General features: G+C 37.2%; 1 protein-coding gene across 1 annotated transcript in view; it reads left to right on the plus strand.

The window, feature by feature from the left end:
* The first annotated feature begins 8,158 nt into the window (after positions 1–8,158).
* The window catches only part of LOC122352557 (phospholipid phosphatase-related protein type 1-like), a 41,863-nt gene continuing 32,513 nt past the window's right edge, over positions 8,159–17,508 (plus strand). The window contains exon 1 of the mRNA XM_043249998.1: positions 8,159–8,380. The gene's annotated coding sequence lies outside the window, so the exon portion shown is untranslated. The remainder of the gene's footprint in view (positions 8,381–17,508) is intronic.

Raw genomic sequence — 17,508 nt, forward strand, 5'->3', positions numbered from 1 at the left:
TACTTAAAGACACTATTTGGAATATCAAATAATACATTTGCCAAGAGACGCAACAAACAAACCCCAAAAATTTGGTTTAAAAAGTAAAAGCGTATTTATATGTATTTCCAATATGATGAATGAATGATATAGAAATGTAGCTGAAGGTGTACAGTGTTTTATATTTAGTGATCATTAGATTTCAGACAAAGCCATATTCAGTTCAATTGCAGTTCTGGTTCATTCACTGAGAGAAGGTCAAATTCACAACATTGCATTATGGGATATAATATCTGGTGACTGCATTCCGACTAATACAATACTGCCTATACTACATATTTGCTATGCAGTGTGCAGTGATACATTTAAAATAGTATAGGTTACATTATTATCACTGGTGGTATCCACATACTATATGCAAATATAGTATAGTATTTTTTTTTTTAATAGAAATGTTTTACTTCTTGCCAGCCCTTGAACTGTGCTTATAAATAAAGAATAAAATTATAGGATATAAATAAATTATTATATATATAGCAAATCATGTAATATTAATTAAATAAAAGTACACTTTTATGACTTTTTATTTTTTTTAACACGCTTAATTATACTTAATAATGTCAACGTGCACTGTCAAATTAAAAATTAAACTGTAGTGTGTTGCTATTAAATTTTCTGTTTAAATGTAATATAGGTTATGTACTAAACTGCAACTTCATTATTATTATTCTTTATTAATGTGCAATATAAAAATACACATCTCAATAGAAATTAAAGTATATTTTTGTTTACACAAAATGATTCAATCATTCAAGAATACATGAAATCGCATGTATAATGAAGTCTTATAGCATTCTTAGGTTAATCTTTTGTAATTGCATTTAATATGAGTTTAAACTATAATACACTTTAATGAAATTATATGATTTCTGGTTCACTGTGAAATATTGGATACTGAACTGTCAATGTAGTAGTTCATTCCTTAATAAATTATATATTAAGGAAAATGTGTTGCATTGCTCACGGCTCATCAGATTGGAACTGAAACTAATTAAATATGCAATGCATTATAATATATTCAGAACTGCTACAAATAAATATAATAAAATAAAATACAATGCAGCACAGCTGCTGTATGCAGCCCTGTGAAGGAGAAAAGATTCAACACTGTCTCCTTATTTACATGCACACATGGCCTTGTTGTCCAGTCATGTGTGAGAAAGCAAGAGCCATAAAACACAGACCTACACCGTGACGAAATGTGATTCACGGTGTGTGTGTGTGTGTGTGTGTGTCCTGAGCTATCTGTTCTTCAAACTCAGCCATGTTTTCTGGAGATCACTCCTCGCCATTGCATGCGTTTGATGTTACCATGGCTACCTCCGCTCCGCTGAGGTTATTTTTAGTATGTGTGAGCTCTCACCGCAGGCAGACACGTTCAGCGCGAGAGGAAGGCCGCTGAGCCAAGATGGCAGCGACAGAGAAGAACGAGGAATATCGCGGCTGAGGGTTTCTGTATTGTCTCAGCTAAAGAGGATTATGAGTCTGGAAGAGCAGCGGCGCTCTGGAATATAAACACATGGGTTAAAAAAAAGAAAACAGACTGTAAACAGTGTTGTGAAGCATCTGGCATCTGAGAAGATTCTCCGCGGATTTTGGTTTAAATCACGTCTTTGTGGTGCAGATACTGGGATTGTTCCTCCTGAGAAGCAGATTATCGTGTTTACCACATATCATCTTAACGTAACATTTAAAATGCGACCACATTTTCTACACTTTTTCTGCAACCACAGTATCATAAATAAAAGAACATTTCAGCATTTGAATATGATCAGGTGACCAGACCTGTTTTCAAGGTCAATCTTTCACTATTGTCTATATTAGCCGAGTAATGCTTCACTTAAAGGAGAGAATGAAAAGCAGCAAGTGAATTTGGACACTGAGTGCTGCTTTTACTTTTGCTTTTATGTTGAGCTTGACATTTAATAATCATTTGAGACCTTGACGAGCTGGGAGCTCCGGTAGTAATGTACAGATTTATCTTAAACTCTAACATGTATAAACCTCAAATGAATTATTTAATAATCAATTAAAAATAAATCTGCACCTCTATGATATAGTGCTGTACTCACTTTGGACGAGCCGTTTGGAAGATGGATGGATGGATGGATCATTCAGCTGCAGCCACCATCTTCTGGCGAGACGTGGGAATTCATGACTTTCACAGTGCATTATGGGTATTCTCTAGCCCAAGGGTACTCGAATTCAGAGTCCAAGTGGGCCACATTTAAACTACATAAAATGCAAAGGGGCACAAATTGCAATTTTCATCATGAGACTTTATTTGCAGTATTTTACCATCGTTTTAACATCATTTTGAGTATTTCGTTCAAAACATTCTTAAGCAAATATAATTTACAAATTTATTTAGAAGGTAGGATCATATTGCCTATTTAAGCCCAAAAAATATGCGATCTGTTTCATTCATACTGTACACCAGAGGAAGCTCTCGCGCTGAAACTCCACTTAAGCATTACAGAAGTAATGGAAGGGATGACACTACAGATTTTGAGATTTTTTTTTACACATTTGAGAATCTGAACAGGATGGCATAACAACACAAAACGTGGCAATATATAACCAATATGCAACATTGTGACATAGAGACATAAGCCCCGCCCACATGATAAACTCTAACATGCAACCTAACATGTATAAACCTCAAATTAATTATTTAAGGAAGATTGGAAGATGGATGGATTTAGCTGCAGCCACCATCTTTTAGCGAGGGAATTCATGACTTTCAAGGTGCATTGTGGGTATTCTCTAGGACCAAGGGTACTCAAATTCAGAGATCAAGTTGTTCACATTTAAACTACATAAAATGCAAAGACTTTAGACTTTATTTGGAGTATTTACTCATGAACCTGAGCAAGTTCACAGTGAGTTCATTGCTGCACTGACAAGAATGTCTCCCCTAGTATTAAAACATACAGGCACTGTGGTGTTAAGTACATCATTGTTTTCTGATGTCAGGAACCAGTTAATAATTTTTGATTAATTAAATGTATCACTTCTGTGCAGATTCAGGCTCCTAATGAATCCCTACTGCGCAAGACTCAAGCTCCAAATGAATCACTACTGCACAGATTCGGGCTTCAAATGAATCACTACTGAGTAAGACTCAAGCACCAAATGAATCACTACTGTGCAGATTCAGGCTCCAAATGAATCACTACTGCACAGACTCAAGCACCAAATGAATCACTACTGTGCAGATTCAGGCTCCAAATGAATCACTACTGCGCAGATTCAGGCTCCAAATGAATCACTACTTTTGTTAATCCATTGTTGAGCAAGTGGTGCAATGCTACATTTCTTAAATTGTTCTGGTGCAAAAATAAGCTCATCTACATCTTGGATGGCCTTAAGTACATTTTCACTCAATTTATTTTTGGGTTCAAATTCATAAGAACCAATGACATAAGCCTTGAATAAATGTAAAAAAGAGCAGAGATTAATCATGATTAAATAGTTTAATTATCTGACAGCCCTATTAGAGTAATTAAATGTAATTGAACTAGACATACAATTTTACAAAACAGAGTATAGACCTCATTTAAAAATGTTGACACATCCCCTGTAATAGGAATTGCAAATGATATTCCCTAGGTCTGCAGTTTATGCAGTATGATAACGAGAACCGGAATCACAAATGTCACAGTGATGTTCATTTCAGAAATCTTCAGATCCGCTATGCTCCTATATTTATATTTCTTCTGGTTTCTCACGGTTCTGTCGAAGCACAGACAGGAAGCCCAGCAGGGATCATCGAGTAAACCCATCACAGGAGAGGTCAGATATTTCCATGGGTCTCATTTTCTCATGCAAACACAAATGTCAACAAGCTTTCCTTCCTAAGATAGAGAATCATTCTGTCACTGAAACATTGCCGTCTGTGTCTATCCAGGATAAATTAGCTAATATCTGCCGGTGTTGAATACCATGTAAAGTTGAAGTGTGCAATTTTGGTCCACTGGTGAAAGAATTGTGCATTATCTAATGTGATATTGAATATATGTGAATGAATAATTGAGTATATATATAAATAATGACTCTATCTATAACATTACTGAGGTACTGCACTGGAAGGGTTTTTGCCTGATGGATTGCACGATTGCACAAACGCACACACACATACACAAACACAAAATAAAAAATAATGTTATAATTAAAACAAATAAATCAGAAGCACTCTTAAGTGAATTTACTGACACATAGTGAGCGTAAAAGCAGTTAAGGTAAATGTAGAGCTAAATGTGAAGCATGGAATATCCTGGACACCATTCCCTTTGTCAGGGTGGGTTGGTCTCCCTGGAGTCTCATTTACAAAATATTGGCTCAGCCAAACTGTCTACACATTGATTTAGTGCCGTCCTAAGATACCTATGTCCCTGCCTCTTACATCACCATGGCAACCCCTCCGCGCAAGGGCCGCTGATGTTGTACTTCTAGATACAAATATCAGTTGGGGTCTATGCATACAGATCACGCGAAATGCTGCCTTTGTCGAGTAGATTTTTCTAAGGTTAAACAACCATTAAAAGCTCGAGAATCAACATCAGCCGCTTTAATTGTGTATGAAGCTTCAGCATCGCGTAAAAATTAAGCCCTTAGATTCTACGTTATCCTGTTATTTAGATCTGCTGAGCTCTCTGAAGGGGCTAAAGAGCATGAAATTCCTAATCTTTTTACAATCGCGACAGTCTTTGTAAAAAAAACCCTGGAAATATTTATATGTATATGTAGTACACAAACGTACGCTTGTATTTTTCTTGTTCTTCTTCTTAATATGCATTTGAATCTCAAGGACACTTATTTTCGCAAAACGTAGCCTATATGTTACGCATATTTCGTTCCTGTATTGAAAACCTTCTGCTTTCAAGGTTTTTCTGCTTTTATGTTCTGTATTTTCATGCAGAAACATTCATCAGTCTTATTCACTAACCACCAGCAATCCATTTTTACCAGTGCCTTAAAAACGTAATATTTGCTCCTCCCTCAGTATATTTAGATTGCAATGTCAGTATTTGAACATCTTCCTCTTCTGTTTTCCAGGGCATGTCAGAAAATGTCACAGTATAACATTTACTTTTACAACACTTACTTTATAAGTTTTACCAGCGGTGCACTTAACTCACCTTTATTCTACCTCGGATTTGGAGAAATGTAGAATTTCTTAACTTCATCAGCAATAGACGCTCTTCGGTAAATGGGTGCCGTCGGAACGAGAATCCGATAAAAGCATCACATTTAACTTCAGACTGTTGCTTCTTTGCAAAATATCCATTATCCATAATAAGACTTTGGAACATGAAAAGGTCAGTCTCCTTGTTCTTTACTTCAAAATCCACCCACGTATTTGTTTAGAGCTGTTTTGGGCTGTTTTCACTTTTAAATCACAATCGATCTGTGAATATTTCAGAAAAGACGACTGTTTCACTGCAAAGCAATATTCGATTTTTTTAGATATAGATTTTTTTACCTTGCGAAGCCAGATGCACGCATTCTGGAAAAGTAATACGATCTGATGATCGCCACACTCCAGTAGAGTATGTAAACCCACAATCTGTGTTGCCAACTGTCTGCTCTGTGAGGATCTGTAATGCTGTAGGCAGACATTTCATGGGAGTGTTTAGGGCTGATGATCGTTCTTAATTGCTGTATTATATATTATCTAATAATCTTAGACTGTCATACTTCCATAATGTCGTGCAAGCACATTAAAATGGGTAATGAACATCAGGACAACCAACCTCCCCAGTCACCAGTTCTACACGTTACCTGACCCTAACAGAACGCATGATACGTGCACCGATCAAATCCGTGTTTATGAGATTGGGAGATGTATGATTCATGAACAAATCATTCTCATGAGTCAGATCTTTTCAGTGAATCAGGAGGTCCATTTCACAGAACTTTCCTGGATGAGTTGATCATTATTAATTCATCCCAAAATGGCAATGCACTCACCCGATTTTAAATAAATGCATAAAAATGCATGCGTACATATTTTTAACAAATTAATGAAATACAAGTAAAACGTAAAATACATACGTGATATAATAAAGTCTAAATATTTAAAATCATAAAGATTTTAGCTGTCACTTATTCTCATTCTTCATGACATGCATGTGTAAAAAAATTACAGAACATAAAATTATTTTATTATGAATATTTATTTAATTGCCTATATTTTAATCGAAGATACAGTATGTCATAATAGCAGCACTACCAATGCAAATGCAATACCCTATTAACCTCAATACAGTATGACCGACTAAGCTTCGCAAATATCGATATTCAGATGATATGTCAAAATTAAATAGTGTGTATTTTCATCAAAATGATGACATAGGATTGTGTGCTATATTTCACAGATGAAAAATAAATAAATATACTCTATTGCGTTCATTTGATTAAATAAATTGTTTCGAATATAGCACATAATATCTATTAGATAATGCAGCAGACGTTATTTTCTCTACCAGTGTTAATAATGAAAGACAAATGGGTTGATGGGAAGAGGATTTGGCCTGATAGTTAATGATTAAACACAAAGGAGGGTCTTCCCCTCTCAGACGCATTGAGAGCTGCTGGCCTGAGGGGGAAACACACACACACACACACACACACACCACAAAGCAACATGCGCTCTCTGCATTCCTCCAGTCTCTTTGTCCAAACTGCATACATTAAACGCCTGACGGCACATCCTCAGCGCAAACAGATGCGTGTGTAGCGCCTGCCATGACAAATTATCATCTAATAGCAGCTGCCCACTGAAACGTCGTTCTGTTTGGTGGGCGATAAAAGGACGCGTTATCGTTTCACTTATAGCTATACGTAAACATGCGTTCTGATGGACGTATTTTGGTGTTTTTTTCACGTTTATTTCAGCCCCTTTCTGATTAATAATGCAAGAGCAGACGCAAACGTAGTCGCTGCACCGGGTGACCAGTCAAACCACAGTACGCTTCTGTTCGGAAGCCATAGGGGTCCTCTGCCTGTTTGTCTTGCTGTCCGCGCTTGAATTACGTCCATTGTTCAATTCGCAGGCGACTCGTTCTTTCGAACCGATTCTTTTCGAAGGACTCGGTCGAAACCATTCGCGAAGTTGACTTCGAGAAATTGATTTCCCAAGCGAGATGGGAATGATGTTGTAAACATAAAAAAATTAAATACTTAACAGCCTAGCATTACTATTAAAGTTACTATAATACATCTAGCTTACAATATATGTAGCGAAAACGTAATCTTGTGGGAAACAAAATAAAACATGGGGGTAGCCTATTTGTAAATCATTTTACTGCCTTGACATTTTTGACAAAATATTCATTGTTATTCATTACGAATAATGACACTGTATTTATATATTGATATAATTTATCTAACACAATATTGATAATGTGTTTGAATAATAAACACCGCAACATCTGACTACAGCATGCATGAAGTGCATTCTCTGCTAAAAAAAATAAAACCATTAAACAATTAAAATGGTTTCCACTACAAATACCATCACACCACACACATTACAAACAATCAACCAACTTTTAACCATTAAAAATGGTTTCGTGCAATGTGTTTTAGGACACGTTCTATTAGGATTTAGTGTTTTAACAAACCACCGAGAGAAAGCAAATACCAGTAAAGTTTCCATTCAAATCAGTAGTTTCCATTAAACCACGTTTCCAATTATAATAATCAGTTCTTTTCTTTTTTTTCACCAGGGCTGTTATCAAAATATCGACAGAAAATGGTTAGACCTTTCATAGGTTGGTCATAGAAGGAAAATTGACTGAAAGGCAAATGCGGAAACAACTTAACGCTGAAATGACCCAGAATCGATTTTTTGAACCAGTTCACTGAATCCCTCCGTCCGAACGAATCGATTCGATTAAATGAATCAAATTCCCAACGCTTGCAAGCGTTCTCACCCTAAATTTCCCCGTTCTACTACCGCGAAGGCTCGGCTTCTGAGTATTAATTACCTCACGCAGATAACGCTACTGGACCGGCGTCTCGTGCGTCATAAATATTCATGAGCGACTCCTTCGCCATAGTAGGAACGGGAGCGTTCGCGTTCCCGGCCCCGCCTCCCACTCATCCCAGCGTCTGTGTGTGTGTTTGAGTGTGTGTGAGTGTGTGTATGTGTGTGTGTGTGTGTGAACTCCTTGAGCATTCACGATCGCCTCTAATCACAGATCTCCAATCAAACAGCAAGCTCAGCTACGCAGAAACGCTGCAGAAAACGCATATAATGGAATACCGGTTTTTCGAATCTATGCCCAATGAACACTGATGGATTAATTCAGGAATAATATACATCCATCGCACGGTAAGTTGTTAGAGGAGGTCGGAGGGGTGAAATGATGAAGCATGTGGTAGTTGCAACCTGCCATTGTCTCGTGCGTCCGGTGATATTTTGTGTCCGTTTTTCACTTGCTGGCAAGGAAACGGGGACGTTTATTAACATGCCTGTTATTTGGATCTCGCAAATAATCGCGCATAAAATGCGGTAATAGTCAGTAATAGTAAATCATGTACAACTTGGGTTGTTCGGACACCTAGTGAAAGCTACACGTTGGAAACAAGTGATCTCCTCATCCTACAGTGTTGATGGAGCATCTCCGTGATGATTGACACCTGTCCTCTTGGTATGATGCATCAATGATGGAGACTATGTGTGCGAAAGGCGTAAAATAGGGAATTTTCACTAACGGGGAAGTTTCGAAGATTGTGTGCGCCAGAGAAGAAATGGAATTATACGATGCGTTTTTACGCGCAAATACGAAGCGGAATCGGGTTTGATGATTTGACATTTATCTGCTTTGACCGAGTGTCATGGAGTGCCAGAAATGCTGGGAACACAGATGGGTCCGTGTAGCCTTTGGGCTCAGTTCATAGCAAAATGCATTCGATCGGATGCATGTTTTGGATAGAAAAGCAGAATTTAGCGATGCATTTAATTGACTGTATCCTGGCGTGTTTTTTGAAGATCATTTGCGATATTTCTGCACCGACGCCAGACTGTAGTATATCGCGAAGGCATGAACTGGTCACATGATCGGGGGAACCCTCAAGTTAGTGGGCCACACTTTGCATTGCATGTTTAAAGCATGGTCTTTGGTTGCCGTGGTTACCCAAATTAAGCGTCCGGAACTCAAAAAGAAATGAATTTAAAATGATAACATGCATTTAGTCAGGCTTGCCATGAAATCAATCAGTTTTATAGCCTAATGCCCAGAAAAAGGTACAAAAGCACACATTCGATCCTTTATTTACACTGTTAGGGTGCATTTCGGTATCTTAAATGAACATTTTAGTTCATAAAATCACATATTAGTACCTTTTTTTTTCAAGGGTTACATTTTGTTAAGAGCATGAATTGGGTATTTGAATAAATTCCGAGTTGGTTGTTTAACCAAAGTGCTTGTCTTTTTTATTTTTCAATTCTTGAGTGATTGCAAAAGTTTTTATTAGTAGAATCATCCGTCATATACTAAATACGCTTTTTCCGTTGCATGCTTTTCAGAGCGAAAAGCGAGTCAACCATTGTCTTTGATTTTTTTGCCAAATAGGACATGTTCCTGGATCGGAATCAACATCTTTTTGTCGCTGCTGTCAGACTAACCCAGCTGTATCTCTAACTATTAGCTGCTCTAAAGTCACAGGAAAAAATAACAGCTTGGCAATAATGCTATTGAAGCTCTGTTGCCAGCCCTGACCCTAAAATCTGATTGGCTCACAGGACTGTTGTTCCTGGACCAACAAGGATGTTGACGAACGTGGCTTGTCTAGGACGAGGAAAAGCCTACGGAGGGATTCATTTAGCAACATCTGTTCATGAGAAGCGAACACATGGCTGATAGACGGATGGTAATCTCACAGTCTGACTGATTCCTGTTCCGAGGGTTATTCGTGGAAGTTTCGAAGATTTAATTTTCTGTGATAACAGAGCTTATAGATGTGATTTATACTGGTACCTGCATTTCTTCTAAAGATAGTTAAAGCTGTTGTGTGTAATTTTAAACACGGCTCTTGTTGGAGTGGCCTGACTTGTTCAATTTTGGCATACATCGGTGTTAGCTTTAGTCGGGGACTGTAGTGTTTGGTGAGTAATGGAAGAATGGCTTCTTGTCTTGTATCCTGTCCTGTAGGAAAACTGAGACAACGTCTGAGCGCAAATTAACAGGACATTGCGTTTGCCGAGGGTTTATTTTTTCCATTTTCGTTTGGAAAGTGTCCCGGCAGAGTTTGAACAGCGCGATATATAGACAAGTACTCGATTGTTTAGTTGTAAAAGCACCGTTTAATCGAAAATGCTATGAAGTGTGCCAGGCCAGATATCCATCAGGTGGGAAGTCGGCTGTAATGCTGACCAGAGAGACATGGGAGATGAATAATACCGAGATCCTCTGTGACCCCTTTCATTCTTCTGAAAGTTAAAGCGTTTGGTTAATTCTCTACGGCGGGCTAATTGGAAACGCCTAAGTCGAGGTTTTAATTACGCAGCGGTTAAAATGCAAGGAAAATCGTGCTTTCCCCCTAGAACAACTTCTTGCGGGGCACTGCTGACTTTTCTGTACGCCAGTAATGGATTTTCCCTGACTGTTAATTGCTGGTGAATTGGAAGGAGGATATAGCGTGCGGCTCTTGAAGGCTTTGAAGCGAGAATTAGCCACGCGAGACGCTTTGGATTTACGCGTTCGTTCCAGAGAACACATTTAAACTGAACTCTGCTTGACTGCGCTTCATTTGCTCATTTCTGTGCTGACATATTTAAAACGGGTTAGATGAATACTTAACCCATCACACAGTTAAAAAACCTAATTTGGTGTCACAGTTAATATATGTGAAAGTGCTGTTCCATATACATATTAAAAGTAGTTTTTATGTTTTCTACTGAAAATGTCATTGGTTTTGCCTACTGAAAGCTTTCTAGGGAGTTGTGGGTGTTATTGGGGTGAACTGCGTGGTTGTAATGTTGATTTGTGGTCACTAGGGTTAGCTAGTTGGTTGCTGCTCAAATGTTCTGTGCAGTTGCTTTCTGTAGAATGATCGTTCTGCTTTTTAGGACAGCTTCCTATGCGCAGCATTGGATAAAACACTCACATTGTGGTATTTTGATATGAAAAAAACAAATACAAAAGTGTTGTTTTAAAGTGACTTGCACTTAGAATATAAATATATATATCTGTGTAAAAATAATGATGATGCTGGCATCGTTTTTTTTAACCTCCCTGTAATCTAGCCCTCTACAAAACAGTGGATTACTCAGAAATATTCATCCATGACATTTAATATTTTGGCTTTTTGTCACTATACATATTAATCTTTCTTCAAAAAAAAAATTCAACTGGGAACTACCGAATTTGTACGGAATGACCGTAGGGGTCGCTTGACATTTGAGCTTGGTGGGACCAAACCAAACCAGTAGATTTGGTCAGTCAGACTTTTAAAAAGATTTTGCATTTCTGTAGTAAATGTAGAAAGTCACAATCTGTGTGTCATTTAAGCAGTTTTACTATGATTACACAGAGAAGCAACAAGCTCGTGGGGTTGTCGTGGCAACCAGATACATTGAACGCCCATTACTTGTAAGGGCTGTGCTGTACTGCACTAGCAATACGCATAAATAATATATTGCACTATAAACATGTTTGTCAACAGAACAGAGTAGTGGGCTTTAAGCAAATCAACGAGTGATTTGTCCATGTGCTTTAAAACCGATATCTATTGGACGTTATTCAAGTTAAAACACACAAAAGCAGGCACACAAAAATATTTAGTAACTAAGTCTTACTGAAAATGACCAATTGAGTAGTTTATATTCGGAAATCGTGCCTCACACACCATGACGGAGCGTGAGGGTGAAGTTAGCATAGATGCCATTTCTCATTTCTCCACAGTCATTTTGCTTATTTAAATAGAAATAAAAAAATGTCATTCAGCTGGCACACAGTGCAGCAGGAATCAGGAATCACAGTGCACTTGACAAGACCTTGCACAAAAGTATAAGACTCCCAAAATCTTACCTTTCTTAGGCTGTGTTGTGTACCTGCACTTTTTTTACTCTTGATTGTGTTTATTAGCAGGTTGGTTTGGCAACACTTTATTTTAAGGTGTCAAAATACAGAGTAATTACCTAATTAAGTACTTAGTAGTTGCCATTGTACTCACATGAAATAAAAATATACTTATCATGTTACTCAGTTATGGAACAGCCTGTAACTAGTTTGTAATTATGTAGCTGTAACAGGCAGCTACTGTTACACATTTGTAACAGACCTGTCTGTTACACAGCTTCTTACACTTAAGTACAATCTTGATGCACTTTATTTTAAGTAGCTTATGCCTGTGTAATATTCTGTAGTTTTAATGTAATTAGGTATTAGATGTAATTTGGTATTTTATGTAAAAGACTCACCGATGACTTGGTCTGTTACATCTGTGTAACAGTAGCTGACTGTTACATCTATATAATTACAAACTGTAAGTACAAACTGTTCTGTAACTTAGTTATGTGTTTTATGTAAATAAGTACAATGGCTACTACTAAGTACTTACTAGGTAAGACACTTTAAAATAAAGTGTCACTGTTGGTCCTTTTGCTGCTCAGATTTCAATTTTCTTTGAAAAACTACCTGAAGGACTAATCTGTAACCCTAACCATAATTTTAGCATAGCGTCAGCAGCACATTCTGAGGCTGTAGGTAGCATAATTGCTTGCTGCGATCAGATCCCACCATTTCCAATCTGTTTTTGACAGGCATGACTGCATAATTAAGTTACTAAAGGAATTTGGCTGTGGGCGGGGCTTGCAGTTAACTTGTTTGTTAGGTTAAACCACACGACAAGCATCAAAGACGGCAACTGAAAAAAAAATATTGTTGAAATACATAAACGTACATATGAGTGAAACCGATTATTGGTAATAGAAAAATGTAGGGTGGGTTATGCGAATTATTTGGAGGCAGAACTGAATCTCGCATTTGGTTTTAGTTGTAGCATAATTTACGTGAAATAATGTTCGGAAAATAAGTGTACATCTCCAGAGAGAAGTCTGTTATTCTGTTGGGATGCTGAGTTACGACATTTTGTGGATAGACAACTCCGATGCATTTAGAATATATGCTGAATTTCCATTTCATGATGACTTTAAACTTAGAGTATCAAGACGATTAGCTTAGCAACTATCGTAATCAATGGTGTCTAAAGGATGCTTAGTGTAAGGAACACTAGTTTCTGTTCATGAAGAGCGTTCCAGTCCAACCGTGGACAGTAAGGCGGCTTTTTAGGTTTAGCTACAGAGTCTGGGTGTACCAGTTGGTCTTTCATCATTTCTCTGAGCTGGGCCTCATGAACCCCCAGTCCATTAGTGGCTTCTGACTGGTATCGCATTACACTGATGGCAGTTAGAGAGATGTTGTGCTAGAGATATGTCACAGCCGTTCCCTCAGGGCAGCGCTTGGATCCCAGGCTCAGATACGCCAGCAGGAGAGATGCTGTCCTGGCTGGGATGGACACAGCCAGAGAGCTTTATCTCTCCTCAAACCTCAACAGTGAATAACCTGACCTGGGTATTTCCCACACGGTATGCATATGTCATATAAACATGATATTTTTGTCATGTATTTTTTGGATATGTCATTAAATGTTTTTTATGCTTGCTGTTTTGCTATTTGTGTGGCTTCTCGGTTTAGTTTTTCCCAAAGGATTAAATTAGTGTTGTCACGGTACCAACATTTCTGTATTCAGTACTGATACCAGTGAAAATCCACTGTTCGCTGTAACAATTTCGGTACCAAAGCAAAACACAAAAACATGCTAATAAAAAGAATTATTTTTATTAATAAAGTCAAACTAAAAAAAAATGTAAAATAAAGGGTATTTACTATTAAAATGAAGAAATGTTATGTGATTATTTATTAAAAAATAAAGTTGTATTTTTTTTTTTTAAAGTAGTGGTAGTAGAAGTCTATCACATACATTATTCTAAATAATAGTAATATATTTCTGGCACAATATCTAAATCAAACGTTTATATTGTTGTATATTGTAAAATGCAAGTGAAGTTGCTTTCTGAGCAGTTATGGAGAACATGCAGGATTTATATTTGAATCGATTTTTTAAATTTACAGATACTAGTCCATATAGCAAACTGTATTTGTAAATACAGGTACTAGACAGAATAAACCAGACTAGCTGTTTTTGTCTACTTTTTAAGTGCTTAATCAATAGAGACCAAGAATATCTAAAAATAATTAGTGGTGTTTGCTAAGGCAAGCATTGCTGTTAAAATTCTTAGGGGTGTTGAAAAATCCCAGACAATTAATAACTGGTTTGGTGCATATAAGTCTGCACTGTTTGTGCTGCATGGATTGTTGACATGAAAGGTTCAAAAACTGATACTCAGCATTCTGTATTATGGATGATAAAGCATAAAATCTCAAAGTGAAGGAAAGTCCCCAAGTGACAGAGACCAGAATATCATCTTTGTAGGTGGACTTTTTTGACTTGGGCCAGTAAGCAACGATCTAGAAATGCAGTAACCAACACCCACAATACCCTAGCACCATTGCAAAAAGTTTGGCACAAGCAAATGCAACTCCTATTTCCTTCAAAAACACTTTCTTCTATGGATCCAAAGGCTTTGTGTAATAAGTTTGAAGACACTTTAAAGTAAACAAGAGCATTTATCACAGTGTTATAACACATTTGATCTAAGTTTAGATTGCTTGTGTCTCTGTGCGTTTTATTTCTATGCAAGGTGTGATGCGGTTTAGTTTCACATTTAGGATCGTTTTTAGAAAAAAAATTTCCCACTCAAATTCAAGTTGACCAATGGAAAGACTTGATTTGAAAGTGATTCTGTATGAGTTGAGCTTTACACATCACTGCACTGTTAACAATAGACTTTATTGGAGACAGAATTTTTTAAATGTGATCGAATGTTCAAACGAGCCAGTTTACCATGAATTGGCGCTTTTGTTCTTTTGGACTTGTTGGATAGAAAAGGTGCTTTATTCGCAAATGTTTTGTGCATACATTTAATTTGTAACTTTGAATGGAAACAAAGCTAGTGTCGCGCTACATTTGGCATTCAAGCCTGTGCCTTTACAAAAAAACGGAAAATCACAAGCATGATAAGCGTCTGTTTTCTTTTTGTTTTAAATGATGCAATGTCACTGTTATTCCTTCATCTCCTTTTGTCTTTGAGATAAGCCCTGCATGCTTTCTCAAAGCAATAGTAATCCTGGTGAACGAAGTGTGTCTCCAGATTCGCGATCAGAAGCTAGAGTAGACCCTAACCATAACCTGTCAGTCAGTCTTGCTTTAGCCAATTTTTGGTGGTCCTCTGTTGGGATGACCAAGGGCGAGTGTGACTTGCAGCACAGTCTTGGGTAGGGGATAATTCTTCATCTTGAAGAAGTGATCTGCCCAGTGCAGCTACGTCTTGAACAGCAGGTCCTTGATCATAAGCTCTGCTTGTTCAAAAACTTCAGTGTTAGTAATGAAATCATACCAGTGAGAATGGGCAGCTTTGTACAATATGAATTCCAAAAACGTTGGGCCGTTTTTTACATTTAAATAAAATTACAACAAAAACAAATTCAAATCCCACAAGCCATTATTTTATTCAGAATAGAACACTGATAACATAACAAATGCTTAAACTGAGAAATTGTACAATTTTATGCACAAAACCACCTCATATCTAATTTGCTGCCTGCTACAGGTCTCAAAGCAGTTGGGACGGGGGCCAACAAAGGGCTGAAAAAGCAAGTTTTGAAAAAATTCAAACTTGGAGAACATCTAGCAACTAATTAAGGTAATTGACATCAGGTCCGTAACGTGATTAGCTATAAAAAGGAAAAAATAAAGATGAGTGGAGGCTTTTCAGTCTGCGACAGAGTGCATACAGTACACATATTGCACAATACTTTAAATTATGTGATATGAAAGTCTTTTTTTTCCCCAACATTTCCGAAATTCGGGTTGCAAGTTACATTTGAATGTATGAATTGTGTTACGCCATGAAAACCCTTTTTTCTTCTCTGGGCAGGGCTTGCTTGTTTGCTTTCAGTGTAAAAAAGTCATTTTACACCAAAAGAGAAATGAATATGCCTTGGTGGCTGAAGAAAATGTAAATTCAAAAAGGCTTAAACAAACCTTTCAGCTGTGCTGCGTGTTTGAGTTAGACTTATATTCTGAGTTATCATTTTTATTCATTTTGAGAAATACTGAATTTACACATTTTAGTCGAGAACTACAGTAACATCATGTTCACACAACACCGCTGGACTTAAACCCGGTTTCAATCTATATGGCAACATGAGAGCTGCTACATAGAAAAACAAAGTAACTGGAGTTGTTTGTTTGAAAAAAAACAACAACTCCTATATATCACACTACTTGTAATGCATTGCTCCCAACTCCCATATACCCATGCCATACGGGAGGGTGGTCACTGCTGGTCAGTCTATGGATCTATACACACAGATCTTTTATTCATATGCTCCTTGTTCCAGACTCCTCTGCACAGTCTACTGAACTTTTGCCAGTCTATTTTCAATCTCTTTGTCAACTGTGGCGATGATGCATCCCAACTTTCTCACCATTGGTGATGTGGGGAGGATGGTAATCTTTCTGAGGTGCAGGTTGATAGATACCTTTCTTTAAAACTAATCTAAAAAGCTCAGAAGCCTCTGCAAAGCGTGTTATTATGCACTGCAGAACTGTCACTGTATAGGACATCTGTGAAAAGAAGCTATCTGATTGGTTGCCTCACTTTCTTGGCGTGAGCCTTTAGTCGCCTCTGATTGAACAGGCTTTCATTGCTGTGGTCTTGGATGTAGACAGTAAGACTGAGTTCCTAGAGGGTCCCTGTCCTGTTCATTGACACAGTTTTTAGTGCTTGTTACTTATACAAGTGGTGCCACCCATTAGCATCAATTTCAAAACAGTGGACCATTCAGAAGGCATTGTTCTATTTATATTTTTGCATGTAGCATTATTTAAAACATTTGTTTACAGTAGACTGAATATATGATTTCCTTTTCACATCAAGTTATTTTCTACATTTTTACATTTTCAGTTCAAGTGATTGATTTGAGTTGTTTGAAATATTCAGTAAAGCCGACAATTACAACAAATAATTTAAATAACCATACATGCAAAAACACATTACTCTTTCATCAGTAAAATAAATCAATAAAAATCCCTTCTTACCAAAAATAGCAGTCAGTCAATCAATTAATCAATAAAATAACAAATAAAATCCCAAAAATAATTTAGATGCAACTCATTGATGAATAGAACTGCCTTCTCAAGTCAACAAATGTAGTGCTTCTTTGTTTATCCTGGGCTTTTTTTTGAGACTACTTTCAGACTTGACTGTTACTTCTGACAATGTGCTTCTCTGAAGAGAAACTTGTTTTTGATTTTAAGTGGCCATTACAG

This window comes from Puntigrus tetrazona, chromosome 10 (assembly GCF_018831695.1).
Source record: "Puntigrus tetrazona isolate hp1 chromosome 10, ASM1883169v1, whole genome shotgun sequence".
In the NCBI taxonomy this organism is placed as follows: Eukaryota; Metazoa; Chordata; class Actinopteri; order Cypriniformes; family Cyprinidae; genus Puntigrus; species Puntigrus tetrazona.